Source organism: Rutidosis leptorrhynchoides, chromosome 1 (genome assembly GCF_046630445.1).
Source record: "Rutidosis leptorrhynchoides isolate AG116_Rl617_1_P2 chromosome 1, CSIRO_AGI_Rlap_v1, whole genome shotgun sequence".
Lineage (NCBI taxonomy): Eukaryota > Viridiplantae > Streptophyta > Magnoliopsida > Asterales > Asteraceae > Rutidosis > Rutidosis leptorrhynchoides.
The window spans coordinates 138260739-138276800 of record NC_092333.1 but is presented as its reverse complement, the minus strand read 5'-3'; positions in this window follow the sequence as shown (position 1 = coordinate 138276800).

Genomic DNA, 16062 nt, shown 5'->3' with positions numbered 1-16062 from the left:
ATGATCCCAAATTTTATATAATATTTTACATTTTTAATTCTAATAATTAAATCGTATTTTATTTCAAATTATTATATGCACACACACACACATATATATATATATATATATATACATATACATATTTATTTACAAGTAATTGTTCGTGAATCGTTGGGAACTAGACAAAAGTCAAATGAATATATGAACATCGTTTCAAAATTTTCTAGACTCAATATTACATATTTTGCTTATCGTGTCGGAAACATATAAAGATTAAGGTTTAAATTTGGTCGGAAATTTCCGGGTCATTACAGTACCTACCCGTTAAAGAAATTTCGTCCTCGAAATTTGGTAGAGGTCGCCATGGATAACAATAGGAATGTTTTCATGACGAATGTGGGGTAATAATGGAGTTTTATCATTATTGAGAGATATAGATAAAACGATTCGATCATGTGAAGCGCACAGTGAAGCTATCACAAAAGAGTGAGATGAGTAAATAAATATATTTGTTTCAACTGATGACGTAGTTACTATTGGCTTCCGGGATTTAAGGGATTTAAAGGAAATCTTACGTAATAAGATTTGGTTCTTCGGCGATCAGGATCTTCTTTGATTTAATGTGGCAATCTGTTTCGATTTCTTTGTCGGATACTTCACTATAAATTTACCCCTTCGTTTCTTTACAACTCACACCTTCTATTCTTTCTCCCTCTACTCATTTAATATACTCCATCCAATCCTTGATATACTCCTAACTTCCGTATCTGTAATTCTTCTTTTTCATCTACCGCCAGAAGAATCTATTTACTTCTACTATACCCTTGTGTTCATAGTGTTTCTAGTTCTCCCGTGTCTTTATATTGTTATATGCATTGGTATACACGGTTTGTAATTTCAGAGTTATTATCGGACTTTATATTCTTCATTATTTTTCGGAACTTCATGCTTTCATTTTATTTTCCCGACTTTGAGTCAAGCGAGTAATGGTCCAGAATTCGTAGGTATGAAATTCGAAATGAACATAGTTAATGTTCTAAAAAAGAAATGGTAATGGCACGATTTTTGACTTGTAAAATTACTAGAATATCCTGGAAAAGACCGAATCACCAAGAAAAATATTTTTCTTGATATGTTTAGATATTTGATAGAATGTAAGAGCCGTGTAACATGGCACATGATGATGGTACTGTGAATCATCACATTCCATTAGGAACGCAACATGACTTACTGTAATATAATGAAGTTGATCAAGTTTCATTATATTATACTAATTCACGCATCAGTTCCCAACACTGCTTCAAAACATTCATATTTTAAACTTGAAGATTTCAGAATTTAGAAACTAACACAGTTTCTTTTATGTTGTAACGCAGATATTACGGGGAGATAGATGATTGCAGATAGGAATAGTTGTGAAAATATCTTTAGAAATTTGGAGAATATGTATAGCGGAAAATATGAAGATATCTTATAATATCTAAGATAAGATGATGATGAATAATATCATCTGAAAAAGTTTAGAATAAGGAGTAGGGTTCATACTGACGGTTTCAACAGACACTGAATCATTTGCATTATTTGAAGGCAGGTTCATTCCTTGTATTTGTTCTTTGTTTCCTTCACGGTTAGCTCAATCCATTTTTCAGCACTAAATTTTCTATCGAGCGTTCCTAACATTCCCTTCTTTATCATCAAACTTTTGGCCATTTAGGCCATCTAAAATTTTACTGTTTCCTCTGCATTTAATGCAGTCATATCTGAATCGTCGATTATCAATCCGAGGTGTTTTTGAGCGAATTGTGTTTTTAGATGATTAAATGCTGATGATAACATGGCGGAGTATGAAAGGTTCCCCGGTAACGATGAGGAAAACCAATCGTATATATCAAAGTTATAAAAAGACTTTTTCGCATGAAAGGTCGAAGTTGTTCTGCTGAAGCTGTGACAAAATTGGCTACTTTGAAAAGGAATCGTAAGGTTGTTTTTGCTAATAAATGCTAAAAAATTCGTCGCGGTACGTGTTAAACTATGACTTTGGGTTCAAGAGTTTTTCATGTGTATAGATCTTTTCTTCTGTAGATGAAGTGCGGTCGGTTCAACTTCTCGATTGAGGTATTTTCAAGAATCCTGATAGGTTTGTACGCGGATTGTAAACGTCGAGATACAAATGAGGTTTAGGATGAAATCAAGTGGCAAACTTGAAGAATTGTTTAGTTTCATATGTTATAATCAATATTTTAATTCATTTTAATTGTCCAAAGTTAGTAGTCCAATAGTCCAGTTGTCCACTAGTCCAATATATTCATATATAATTTAATATATAATATTCGAATTAATTAATACGTATCGTGACCCGTGTACCGGTCTCAGTATTGATCACAACTCAAACCATATATATATTTTGAAATCAACCTCAACCCTGTATAGCCAACTCCAACATTCACATATAGAGTGTCTATGGTTGTTCCGAAATATATATATAGATGGGTCGATATGATAGGTCGAAACCTTGTATACGTGTCCCGTTATTTAAAGTGCGTAAAATAAATAACAGAACTTAAATGACAATAAATTAAATTGCGATAAAAATGTAATACGGAATTAACAGTTAGCTGGGAACAGTTAACTAGGAACAGTTAGCGTGGATTCCTAACAGAATTTCTCATAATTAATTTGTTTGTTTCTAACACTTTTTATTTTGTCCAATGTTTTTTTCATTATGCCACTTGTTGGATTCTGATAGATAAAAATCCAAATATGAAATTTGAATAAAAATGGTTATTCGGTGGTGAACAGATACGAATATCGGTGGTTGTAAGTAGAATAGCAAATGACCGTTGAATCAGATTCGAAGAATATACACTGTAACTTATTAATGTGAGATCTAAATATTCCTCGGGTACTACCTACCCGTTAAAATATTTTCATCATTAACAGTTTGTACGAAAGAATTTTTAATTACAATCTTTATGAAAATATACTTGTATATATATTTTCTTCAGATGTAATCATGGATCTAATGAGTCAATAAGATATTAAATTTTTTTTTTTTATCGTTAATACTTGATTACATGATCTCTAAAACATTAAAGATTACATAATTACCATGTCGAACGAAGATAAATGAGATAGAATGATAAGTAAAGCGAAGATAATCGATATAGAATGATATGTAAAACGAAGATCATACTCGAAGTACAGATAGTGATATTGAGGTGTGTGATGTTGATATCCGAGGTACAAATTGTGATGTTGAGGTTTACGACGCGGTTGTGGTTGAGGGTGATATGGGTACTGTCGGTGTTGATGATGGTGGTACGGATTATGCTGCTGGTGCTGCTGCTGGTGTTTGTAACCTTCGCACCATATTCTCCAAAGTCGTCACGCGAGCGCGAAGTTCGTTAACTTCTGCTAGTACACCGGGATGATTGGTGGTTGGAGTGAGCGAATGAACAAGATCTGAAATATGGGATAGTATATAATCGTGACGAGATACTCTAGAAATGAGAGAGAAAATGGTTTCTCGAACAGGTTCGCCGGTAAGTGCTTCAGGTTCATCGCCAAGAGGGCAATTTGGTGGATGGAAGGGATCACCCTCTTCATGTCTCCAGTGACTTAGTATATTACGAACCCACCCTCAATTCATCCAGAATAGATGATGGGAGATTGGTTGATCCATTCCGGTGACGCTGCCTTCGGAGTTTGAATGAAAATCCATATCGGCATAGCTGTCATAATCTGAGGAATTCGAACTAGATGCGGAATCCATCTTGTATAATCGGAAAAATGAATTTTTGGTATGAAATAGATTATAGAAGTTAGATTTGGTACTCTTCAATACATACTTTACATATGTGTATATAATACCAAAATCCCGTAAATTACGGAGAATCTTTGAAAAGATGTCAACTAAAGTCCAAAGTAACAGATATTCTAAGATATGAATTTTGTCTATACACTATCGATGCACTAAATGCAGTAAGACGTGTCTAGACTTATGAATGATAAGCAGGCAATTCCCTAAGGATGATAAGCAAATAATTTACGACTAGAAATGATAAGCAAAACTTTTGACATGCAGGCACGGTCGAAGTCCAGACTCATTAATGTATCCTAACAGCTACTAGTTAGACACACTAATGCAAGACCTGGTTCACTAAGACCACCGCTCTGATACCAGCTGAAATAACCCGTCCTTATCCCCCTGGACGAAATCATCAATATCTGGTCTCATCGCGATGATCGACTCCAATTAATGTCCTTAAAATGAGCAAGTGCACAGCGGAAGACTTAATTCGTACCTGAGAATAACATGCTTTAAAATGTCAACATAAAGTTGGTGAGATATATAGGTTTGATGCTAGCAGCGTTATAACTATGGACCACAAGATTTCATGTTTATACATAATACACTCCTCGTATATAGAAAAGCAGTTGAGCACTTGGTAACCATACAATACACTCCTCGTATATAGAAAAGCAGTTGAGCACTTGGTAACCATACTTAACTAAAAGTCATCGCAGCATATTCTTAAATAAACCCTACACCGTACCAAGTGTAGTAACGAGAACGAAGTACTGTGCAACTGTTAAATGCTGGTCGTCCAGCCCGGTTGGGGATGTCAGCCCGATAGATCTATCAACAGGATTCGCGTTTACGCTCCTCACGTAATTTGCAGTTACCAAGTATAAAGAGATATGCCATGGTACAACTCAACCGAGAATTTAGTTTTGATCACTTGTGTCCATAACGTAAATCATTTATAAAAACAGCGCATGTATTCTCAGCCCAAAAATATTTAGAGTTTAAAAGGGACTATATACTCACCTAATGTATTTTGTAGTAAAAATACATATAACATCATTGATCAAGTATAAGGTTGGCCTCGGATTCACGAACCTATATCATTATATATATATATATATATATATATATATATATATTAACACATATAATTGTGATCAAATAAGTTCATATATTATATCTTAAATTATATATCTTATATATTTAATTTGTAAATATTTAATTAGTATTATTTAAAATCCTTAATTTGTTATATTATATGTGTTTACACAACTAGTATCTATTTAGTAAATTAATATTAAAAAAAATTGTATCTGTTTATGATAATAATAATAGTAATGGTAATAATATTAATGATCCTACTAATGATAATAATAATAAAAATACTTATATTAATACTAATAATGATAATATTAGTACTATTAATAATAATAAAATAAAACAAAAATTTTAATAAAAATGATACGTTTGATAAAAATAATAGTAGTTTTTTTTGCAAAAAGGATAAGTTTAATAATAATGATAATGAAAATAATAATTTTGATAATAATACTTGATAATAATAATAATAATTATCATAATAATAACATTAGTTAACAATAATATTAATAGTAATAATACTACCTTAAAAAGATAACTATTTTGACAGAGGCCGGGCTCGAACCCGCGACCTCTCTTCCAAAGACTACTCCCTTAACCACTCCTCCGTTCACTTCATTTTGATTATAACTCCTATCCTAAACTATGTAACCCGTCACTTCCTAAATAATATGTGTGTTTTTGTTGTCATCATACAGAATTAAGAAACAGATAAACGTTGGTTCCCAAAGAGAAAAGTGGGTCATTGTAGCCCAACAAGAATACTTGGATCCCAATTCCTAACACATTACTTCACGGCCCAAATTATATCAAAAAGGTTTACGGTTTACAAGTGGGAAAAGGGTTCACTTTTACTCAGCCAACCACGATTTCTCTTTTTTTTTATATGCACCGACAGAAGTAATCACTTTAACTGTATTGGTAATCAGTCCATTAATTCCATAGAAAACGAAACAATATAGCAGGAGTATAATAGTGATCGAGATGAAGATTGATCATGGTGGTTCGTGATGGAAATCAAGACATAAAACAGTTGCAAGAAGCTGTTTTCGATGAATTAAATGATGGTTGTGGTGTTTTGAAGTTCAGGAAGAATAGATGAGAGAGAGAAGGATTGTTCGAGGTGGCCATGGTTGCCGAGGATGGTGATGGGTGTTAGTGATGGTTTTAGGTGGTTTTGTGTGGTGGTCCGTTGCCAAAACAGAAACAAACAATGGCGTTTCTCGACTGAAAACAGAAGCATGGTGATAGCTGGAGTAAAACAGAAAGCAATTGCATCCACAAGGATGATGAGGGTGGTAATGTTTCTCGATTAAACTTAAGAGAGAGAGATAAGTGAGAAGGAAAAAGATTTAGGGTGCAGGTTGTAGTCGGTTATGGTGATCAAGGTGTGGAGTGGTGGCGATTTGATCCCTGAACCAAAACAAAAAAAATAATACGTAGAATGGTGTTTTGTTATGGTGTGGTTCTCTTCCTCGATAGAAACAAAAAAGACGAGTAAGATTACTTGTTTGTTGATAATAGTTGTAAGGTGGTCATGATGGTATAGAGTGACGGGTTTTATGGTGGTTGGACAGTGATGATTGAAATTGGTAACCGATGGTGAAGTGGTGAAAGTGGTTTAGAGGGTGTCGACATATACAGGAAGAATATGAAGTGGGTTCCAAGATTTCAAGTGGTGATGATGAATACACGAAAAGAAAATAGAGAGAGATGGAGAAAGAGAGTGAGGTGATGATAGTTGATGATTTGGGTAATGGTTCGCAGTAGATTGATCGAACATATACAAGAATATAAAGATGATGGAAATTTGTCTGATTCAAATGCAATGTAATAATTTCATAATACATACAAATATAGTAATAGATATTTTAATTTATAATATTATAATAATTATAATATAATTTAATTATAACCGTGCAAAGAAATGCATTCACTTTTTGAATAGTAAACAGCCGAATCATTTAACATTTTGTACCGACAATTCTAATTAGCTGTGATATCGTATTCCGTTGCTAAACAGTTGACGTATGAAAGTGTTCCTATAAATCCTAAATTTTTGGATTGACTAAATTTAATTATTTTACTCATTACTTGTTTGAAACCTGATCAGAAAGGTTCGTCTATATTTTATTTTTAATTCCAAGTAAACTATACGGAGTACTAAAACTCAATACTTCAAACTAAATATATTTAATGATCCCAAATTTTATATAATATTTTACATTTTTAATTCTAATAATTAAATCGTATTTTATTTCAAATTATTATATGCACACACACACATATATATATATATATATATATATATATATATATATATATATATATATATATATATATATATATATATATATACATATACATATTTATTTACAAGTAATTGTTCGTGAATCGTTGGGAACTAGACAAAGGTCAAATGAATATATGAACATCATTTCAAAATTTTCTAGACTCAATATTACATATTTTGCTTATCGTGTCGGAAACATATAAAGATTAAGGTTTAAATTTGGTCGGAAATTTCCGGGTCATTACAGCGTCAAACTTGCCAAGTTGGTCCCTATTATTGAGAATGAAACAGGGAGTGCCAAATACATGAAGAAATGAAATTGAGGGTCTTCTTCCTTTGAGAACTTCATAATCAGTTTTCTGATGTCTTTTCACTATTAAATATCTATTCTGGGTAGTACAGACAGTATTCACAGCCTCTGCCCAGTATGAATTCTTCAACCCAGACTCATCTAGCATAGATCTTGCTGCTTCAATGAGAGTTCTATTTCTTCTTTCTGCAACACCATTTTGTTGAGGTGTTCTCACAGCAGAAAAGTTCTGTGAAATTACCTTGTCAACACAAAATTCTTCCAATGTTGCATTTCTGAATTATGAACCATGATCACTTCTAAGTTGCTTCACCAATTGCCCATTCAATAACTCCATTCTTTTGATAAAATTGATAATTTCATCGGCAGCTTAACTCATCTGCTTCAAAAAGAATACCCAAGTGTATATGGAATATTTATCACCAATAACCAGTGTATACTTCTTCCCATTACATGTGACGACCCGAAAATTTTCGACCAAATTTAAACTTAGTCTTTATATGATTTCGACACGATAAGCAAAGTCTGTAATATTGAAATCTCAAAAACTTTGAACTGTGTTCATGTATTCATTTACCCTTCGACTGCTCTCGACGATTCACGAATAATTAATTGTAAATAAATATGTGTGTATATATATAAATAATAATTCGAAATATAATTTGAAGTATTATATGTTGTTGTTATTAAAAATTAATAAAATAAAAATAGGATATTATAATATCCTTTATTTAAAATATATCTCTATATATAAATAAAGTATATTAAAAATAAATATTAAATGATTGTAACACTTGTTTGATGTTCTGATTGATATTAAGCAAGTTAAATTCAAACATATGTAATTTTAAAATAAACGGTGATACGAAAATGAGTTCTATAAATTTTAGGCTTATTAAAAATGTATTTAGGAACTATTTAAGCATTTTTTTATATTTTACCCAGAATTGAGAGGGACAGTGATGTAATTTTTATTTAATAAATTAATGATCAAATTTTATACCATAATGATCAAAATAAATAAAGGAATTTAATTTAAAAATTTGGGATTTTTCTGTGAACTTTTATTTGCCACTGTGTAACAACGGAGTACGAGATAATAGTCCGTGAAAACTGTCGGTATATAATTACAAACCTTACTGCTGCTAAACTATTCATGTTAGTTGTTAATTATTCTTTTCAAACATGTGTTATATTATTATTTATATTATATTACTACCTTTATGATTATTTGGTAATTATATATGATACATACTTACATGCTAGACAAACATCACCAATATCTTCATTATATTACCAACTTGCAAAACCCATTTGATATTGTCACTGGTTGTTTACTATTTCTAGTTCTTGATTTCTATTTGGGTTTTTCTCTAAAAATCACACACATACATCTCATCTATGTAATATATTACTACCTTTAGTAACAAACCAAAACCCATTTTTTTTAGTGATACTCGATCACCATTACCGCACCATCCACGAACACCATCATCACACCTTTCTTCTTCGTGATAGACAACCACCTGCCACCATGATAAAACACCATGATCAACCAACAATCAATACAACACCGAGAGTCACCACCTCCTCGTTCACCATGTACAACCACCATGATTTCACCATCTCCATCATCACAACCAACTATCATTTTCTATTCTTCGGTTCACCATCAACCCAAACCTCATCATCAATTTAACCCCCTCTATCTCCCTCACCTTTCTCAACCGTCATCTCTCATCACACATCACCGGGAGCCACCACCGCCGTCCGATACCCACTTCGAACCCTCACCACCTTGAAACCCATTTTATTTTTATTATTTTTTTCTTCTTTCTGTCGCATAACCTTCACCATGAGAACACAATTGTTTATAATTACTGCGGCATGCTTTTTATTTTCAAAACAGACCCATAACTACACCATTAAAATCTATTAATCCATTAAAATCTATTAATCTGTTACTGTAAACATGTCTGGTTCATTCGAGCAAAAAGAAATCGAAACCTGTCATTACTATTACTACACGTTTGCTGTTTCGGGCTCAAGATAAATAATAAACTCACGAAAAGTGTATTGGAACCACTTAATCACATACCACCATGCTCACGATATAACCACCCTATCGCCACTTTGTGTTCCTACTTATCGTTTCTGTCGTGAACTCTCAGTAAACCGCCACCACTATCATCTTAAATCACCACCACAACTCCTCTGACCTCCACTTCACCGTTGTTTCTTCTTTATATTTTTTTAAACCGTTTGATCAGAATAAATTAACCAGCGGGCTGTGCTGCTGCGTTCATACTTTTCTTTTCCTGTTTCAATCAAGTTTTTGCTACTGCTTGTTTACGGTTCGACAAAACAACCATCTCATAAGATTGCAACTGGTTCTTTTTATTTTGTGGTGCTCCTGTCGAGTAACAAAAGAAAAGAGAAATGGTCCATCATTTTTTTAGTCCATTAACTAATTAAGGCCCAACAGAGTTTATTTCTGGCCCAATTATAATTTTCTGGTCCAACAAGAATTGCAACTATTATATGTTCGAACTACTGCTACGATTTTCGTTATTTGGTCCGTGTGGGAGTTGGGGTGCGGCTGTACAGCAGGCCGTAGGACCTCTTGGTTCTTGGTTGGTCGACACAAAAGAAGGAAATAAAGAAGGAAGAGCATGACGATGTTGGTAATACGATCATCATAATAAGATGATGATACATGTATGAGATAATGATGATGATTAGCACATACATGATACATGATGGTATAACTATTTTCATTATAATTATAATTATTATTATTATATTAGTTTTATTATTATTATTATTATTATTATTATTATTATTATTATTATTATTATTAGTATTATTTTTATCATTATTATTTTTATTAACATTAGCATCATTATTATTATTATTATTATCATTGTTATTGTTATTAGTATTATCATTATTACTAAAATTATTATGTTTATTAAAACTATCATTTTTATTATATAAAAATATACTTACATATAATTATATATTGACATTATTTATATAAATATTTACTTATAACAAATTATTGATTTTTAATATAATACTAATCACATAGATATATAAAACAATATAAATATTAATTATTTTAAATATATATACAAATTAAATATATAAGATATATAATTTAAGATATAATATATAAATTTGTTCGATTACAATTATATATGTTAATATATATACTTGATATAGGTTCGTGAATCCGAGGCCAACCCTGCATTGTTCAGTATCGTCGTATGCATATTTTTACTACAAAATATCGTATCGTGAGTTTCATTACTCCCTTTTTAAATGCTTTTGCAATATATATTTTTGGGACTGAGAATACATGTGCTTTTATAAATGTTTGACGAAATAGACACAAGTAATCGAAACTACATTATATGGTTGAATGATCGAAATCGAATATGCCCCTTTTAGTCTGGTAATCTAAGAATTAGGGAACTGGTCCCTAATTGACGCGAATCCTAAAAATAGATCTATCGGGCCCAACAAGCCCCATCCATTGTTGCGGATGCTTTAGTACTTCGAAATTTATCATGTCCGAAGGATATCCCGGAATGATGGGGATATTCTATATGCATCTTGTGAATGTCGATTACCAGGTGTTCAATCCATATGAATGATTTATGCAGATGCATGATATTTATGAGAAATGAAATGAAAATGTTGTGGTATATTAAATTAATGAAAATGATTGTTTATGATAAACTAATAAACTCACCAACCTTTTGTTTGACACTTGAAAGCATGTTTATTCTCAGGTTTGAAAAAAATCTTCCGCTGTGCATTTGCTCATTTTAAAGATATTACTTGGAGTCATTCATGACATATTTCAAAAGACGTTGCATTCGAGTCGTCGAGTTCATCAAGATTATTATTAAGTCAATTATAGTTGGATATATTATGAAATGGTATGCATGCTGTCAACTTTCGATGAAATGAAAGTTTGTCTTCTAAAAACGAATGCAATGTTTATAAAATGTATCATATAGAGGTCAAATACCTCGCGATGTAATCAACTATTGTGAATCGTTTATAATGTATATGAACAGGGAATTTCACTACAGCTGGCAACATTAACAGGACCAAAGAGATCCATAAGAAGTAAGTGAAATGATTTCTCAACAGATGAAATCTGCTTTGATTTGAATGAAGCATGGTGATGCTTTCTCTTTTCACACCCAGGACACAATTTGTCCTTCACATAAGACATGGTGGGTAGCCAAGACACTAAAATGTTGCTTGATAGTTTATAAATATCTTTAAAGTTGAGATTTGAGAGTCTCTTATGCCATAACCACTTCAGGTTGTCTGCTGCCTTTGAATAAAAACAAGTATCACATGTTGTGACTGTTGTATTCATGTCAATTTGATACATGTTCTCATGTCTTTTTTCTGTCAAAAGTGGCTTCCCTGTCTTATCAAAAATAGTGCCAATTTTTCTTCTGAATCAGAATCTCTTTCTTTTATTTATCAGTTGACTTATGCTGAGTAAATTATTTTTAAGCCCAACGACATATTCCACATTAGTAAATGTAACATTATCATTTGTTAAAGTGTCAAAACCCTTTGTGTAACCCAACGAATTATCTCCATATGAAACAACTGGACCATCTTTTTCCTGATAGTCCATCAGCAGGGATTTACATCCGGTCATATGTCTCGAACATCCATTGTCGAGATACCATATTTGCTTGTTTCGAATGCCATGCACAGTAGCTAAGAGATTAGTTCTTTTGGGATCCCATCCAAGGATGAGTTTTGGAAGAGTCATTTTTGATGACCTCTTCCTTTCTGCTGGTCTGCTTGAGGAGGCAGTAGCAGATGGAGTCTGGGTTTGAGTACACTGATGGGATAAGTGAGCTTTGCTGTCACATTTGTAGCATTTTCTCACTTTTGGTCTTGGTGGCTGGTCATACACAGATCTGATGGGTGTCTGAAAATGTGGTTAACTTTGGGATACAGTCTGTATAATCTGGTCTAGCTTGACAGTCATTATCTCAGTGATAGACAGACCAGCACATGAGTCCACAATCTGGTCCACTTTAGCTTTTTCCTTATGGGCAGCTTTTTGCTTGGAACTAGTACCATAGTCATGGTATACTACATTGCCTTTATCCTTCGACTTACCAGTGTGGGAAGTTACTGGTTTGTCAGTTGATACTGGTTGACCAGTATGAAGCTTAAATGCTACCTTTGACTTACCAGTATTTGATTTTACTAGTTGGTCTACAACTACTGGATGACCAGTAGGATTCACATCAGCAGGCTCAGCATTTGTAGAACTCGAACACGATGGGGAATCAACTAATTTTGAATTTCTTCGATTATTTTTAGTGATTTCCCTTTTGATTCGTCTTTCTTTTAGAGTCATGTAGTAGATGCTTTAGGGATGAATAGTATCATCATTTGCGGTATTGGCTTCTCTTTTCCTAACTTCATCCTCCAAGATCTCTTTCATGGAAGGTGGTGGGGACACTGTAGGTCTGACAAACTTATTTGTTAAGACCTTTTTACCCTTAACTATCTTAGCAAACGTGTTTGGCAAGATAGCTTCAGGATCAGTTTCGAGTACAGCATCCATGAAAGTAACTTTAGCATGGGCAGCAACATCATAGTCACCAGCAAAGAAAGCATAAACTTGAGCAGGCACCTGCTCATTTATGCACTTTGTTGTGCATTGAGCAGATGTACACCAAGAAGATACAACCTTTTTACGGTCATTGAACTAGTTCTTGACTTCTGCTGCTTCTGAGTGAAAAGATTTTAAAGCAAAATTCTGTTTTTCAAGTTTGGAAATTTCATCTTTCAATATTTTAATTTCAGCAATTTTGCCTTTAAGTTTTTCATTTAAAGATTTAATTTCAGTTTTGAAAACTTCTTCACGTTTGGTGCCTCTGCATAAGTCAATTCTCATATAGTCAAACATTTCAGCTTTTTCATCATCAGTATAATTTCAAAAGTTATCAACCTTATACAACATTTCAGATTTCGATTGAGGTGAATCCTTTTTCAGATCTGCTTCCCTCATATCAGCTAAAAATGTACTACCGCTTTCTTCCTCATCAAACTCCTCAACCTCTCTGGCCATTAAACACAGCTTTTTACCAGAAGCATAACTAGCACAATCCTCATCAGTTTCACTATCAGAAGATGAAGATGAATTGGTTTCATCCCAATCATGATGTTCAGCAACTAGCCCCTTTACAGGTTTCTTCTCCTTCTTCTCAACCTTTGAGTTCTCCTTCATCTGGGCCTTCATATATTTGTACTTGTTCTTGTACTTTTCAGATTTTGAAAAAGAGTTAGCAGGTGTAGAAGGTTTTTTTGACATGCACTCAGATGCAAAGTGTCATACCTTCCCACAATTGTAACACTCGGATGTGGGGCCCTTTACTGACTTACTTCCATACCTAGCACTTGGTTTCTTGCTCACTTTGTATGGTTTACTGGTCCTACTACGGTTAAATTTCTTGAACTTTCCATCCAGTAAAGCCATCCCTTCAGCAAATCCTTCAACCTCATCATCATCAGTGCTTTCCTCAGACCCAGTACAACTACCCTCATCATCTTCAGCTGCCTCTTCTTCTGCCATCAGCTTTTGAACCAGTAAGACTTTTTGAGCTTTCTTTTTAGCAGCAGCAACACGAGTCGTATCATCTGACTTTATAGATTTTGAAGTGGTGAGGGCAGACTTAAAGTTTTCTTTCAAATTAAGTTCTAGTTTTGCTTCTGCCTTCTCATGGTTCCAAAGTGTACCATAGAGAGATGACATGTTAAAGTTCTTTAAAGTCTGCGTGGTTCTAAATGGGTCAGTAATAGGTTTCTATTTAGCGGACAGTGAGTCAATGAATTTGTTCACCTGTTCAAAGTCAATATACTTGACTTTCAAACTATCCAGGGCAGCAACTAAAGAATTAAACCTAATGAAGGTTTGTTTAAGGGTCTCACTTTTTTAAGCAAAGAACAACTCATATTCCTTTTTCAAGGCATTAATCTTGTTTTGCCTAACTTCATCCTTTCCATCATAGGTGACATCAAGATAATCTAAAATAGCTTTAGCAGTTGGTTTTCTCTTAATCAGTTTGAACACATGATTAGGTAAAGTTATAGCTATCATAGTTTTAATCTTAGGGTCAAGTCCAACACGACGCTTGTCCTCATCCACCCATCTTGATCGGGGAAGAACAACCTCTTTACCATGAACGGCAGGAGTATCTGCTGTAGCATGCACATCGTCAAGTGTTTCAGTAGGGATGAAAGGGCCATTATTTGCAATACCAGGCATGAGTGGGTCAATAGACTCAAGGTGAAACATAAACTTATCTCTCCAAGTTTCATATTCATCTTCATCAAACTTGGGTGGTCTGTTTGAAGAACCATTTTCAAGATAAGAGGTGTTGCTGTATGTGGCCATGAGATAATTTAAATCCAAGATATGAGATTATCAAGACTGAGGCTCTGATACCAGTTGTTGATCCCTTGGATAACAATAGGAGTATTGTAGGGGGTGAATACAATTCTTTTTAATTAGACAAGTGATATAGCAGTTAATTGTATTCAAGCAAGTAATTAAATAAGTGCCTTGGGTAATTTTCAACATTATTCTTTTATTGATATGAATCTCAAAGAATTACAACTGTTCAATGGAGAAATAAACAGTTGGTTGATACAGATTACACCTAAGTATAGCTAAAGAGTATATCTTATAACTATTAGACGTTTGGACTCTAATTAATAAAACCCATACCACTAAGTATTACAATAGTGGATACTTCTATTTATAGTAGTCATATTATCCATGTAATTGATCTATTGTCCACTGGTATATAGGATGTCTGTACTTGTGTAGACAAGTGCATCAGAGAGCGTACTCTCTTTCTTTTCTCTTTGGTAGTTATTTGCAGAAACATCCTAATTCGGTTTGACACCACTATTTGATAATTAAATAGAAGTTTGGGTTCCCTAGACGTTGATAAAGAATTACACATGTCTGCACATGCATTAAACTTCTGTATTCCCCCGTGGTCGTGTAAGGTCACTTGTCAGCCGCCGACATGTGTCCTTTTCTGTTCAACTTTGTCTTCGACTTATTGATGTAGACCACAAAGAAAACTATTATACTTGTAATGGATCATAATTCGTCTAAGTGTTGCATGTCTGGTTCTTCTACTGTGCACTTGATCTTCATGATTTGCTAGGCACACATCATGTGCTGGTTGAAGAATACTGTCTACCTTGTGCTGGTAGACCAGGCAGCATACTGGAACACTTGATACAACAACAAATGCTGTCTATACATGAATAACCCTATGTTGGTTGCACATAACATTTTAGTGTACATAATTGTTGTTTTGTCATAATTGAATCCTTAATTATTTTCGGGACACAACATATATACACACACACACACACACACACACACATATATATATATAATATATATATATATATATATATATATATATATATATATATATATATATATATATATATATATATATATATATATATATATATATATGTGTGTGTGTG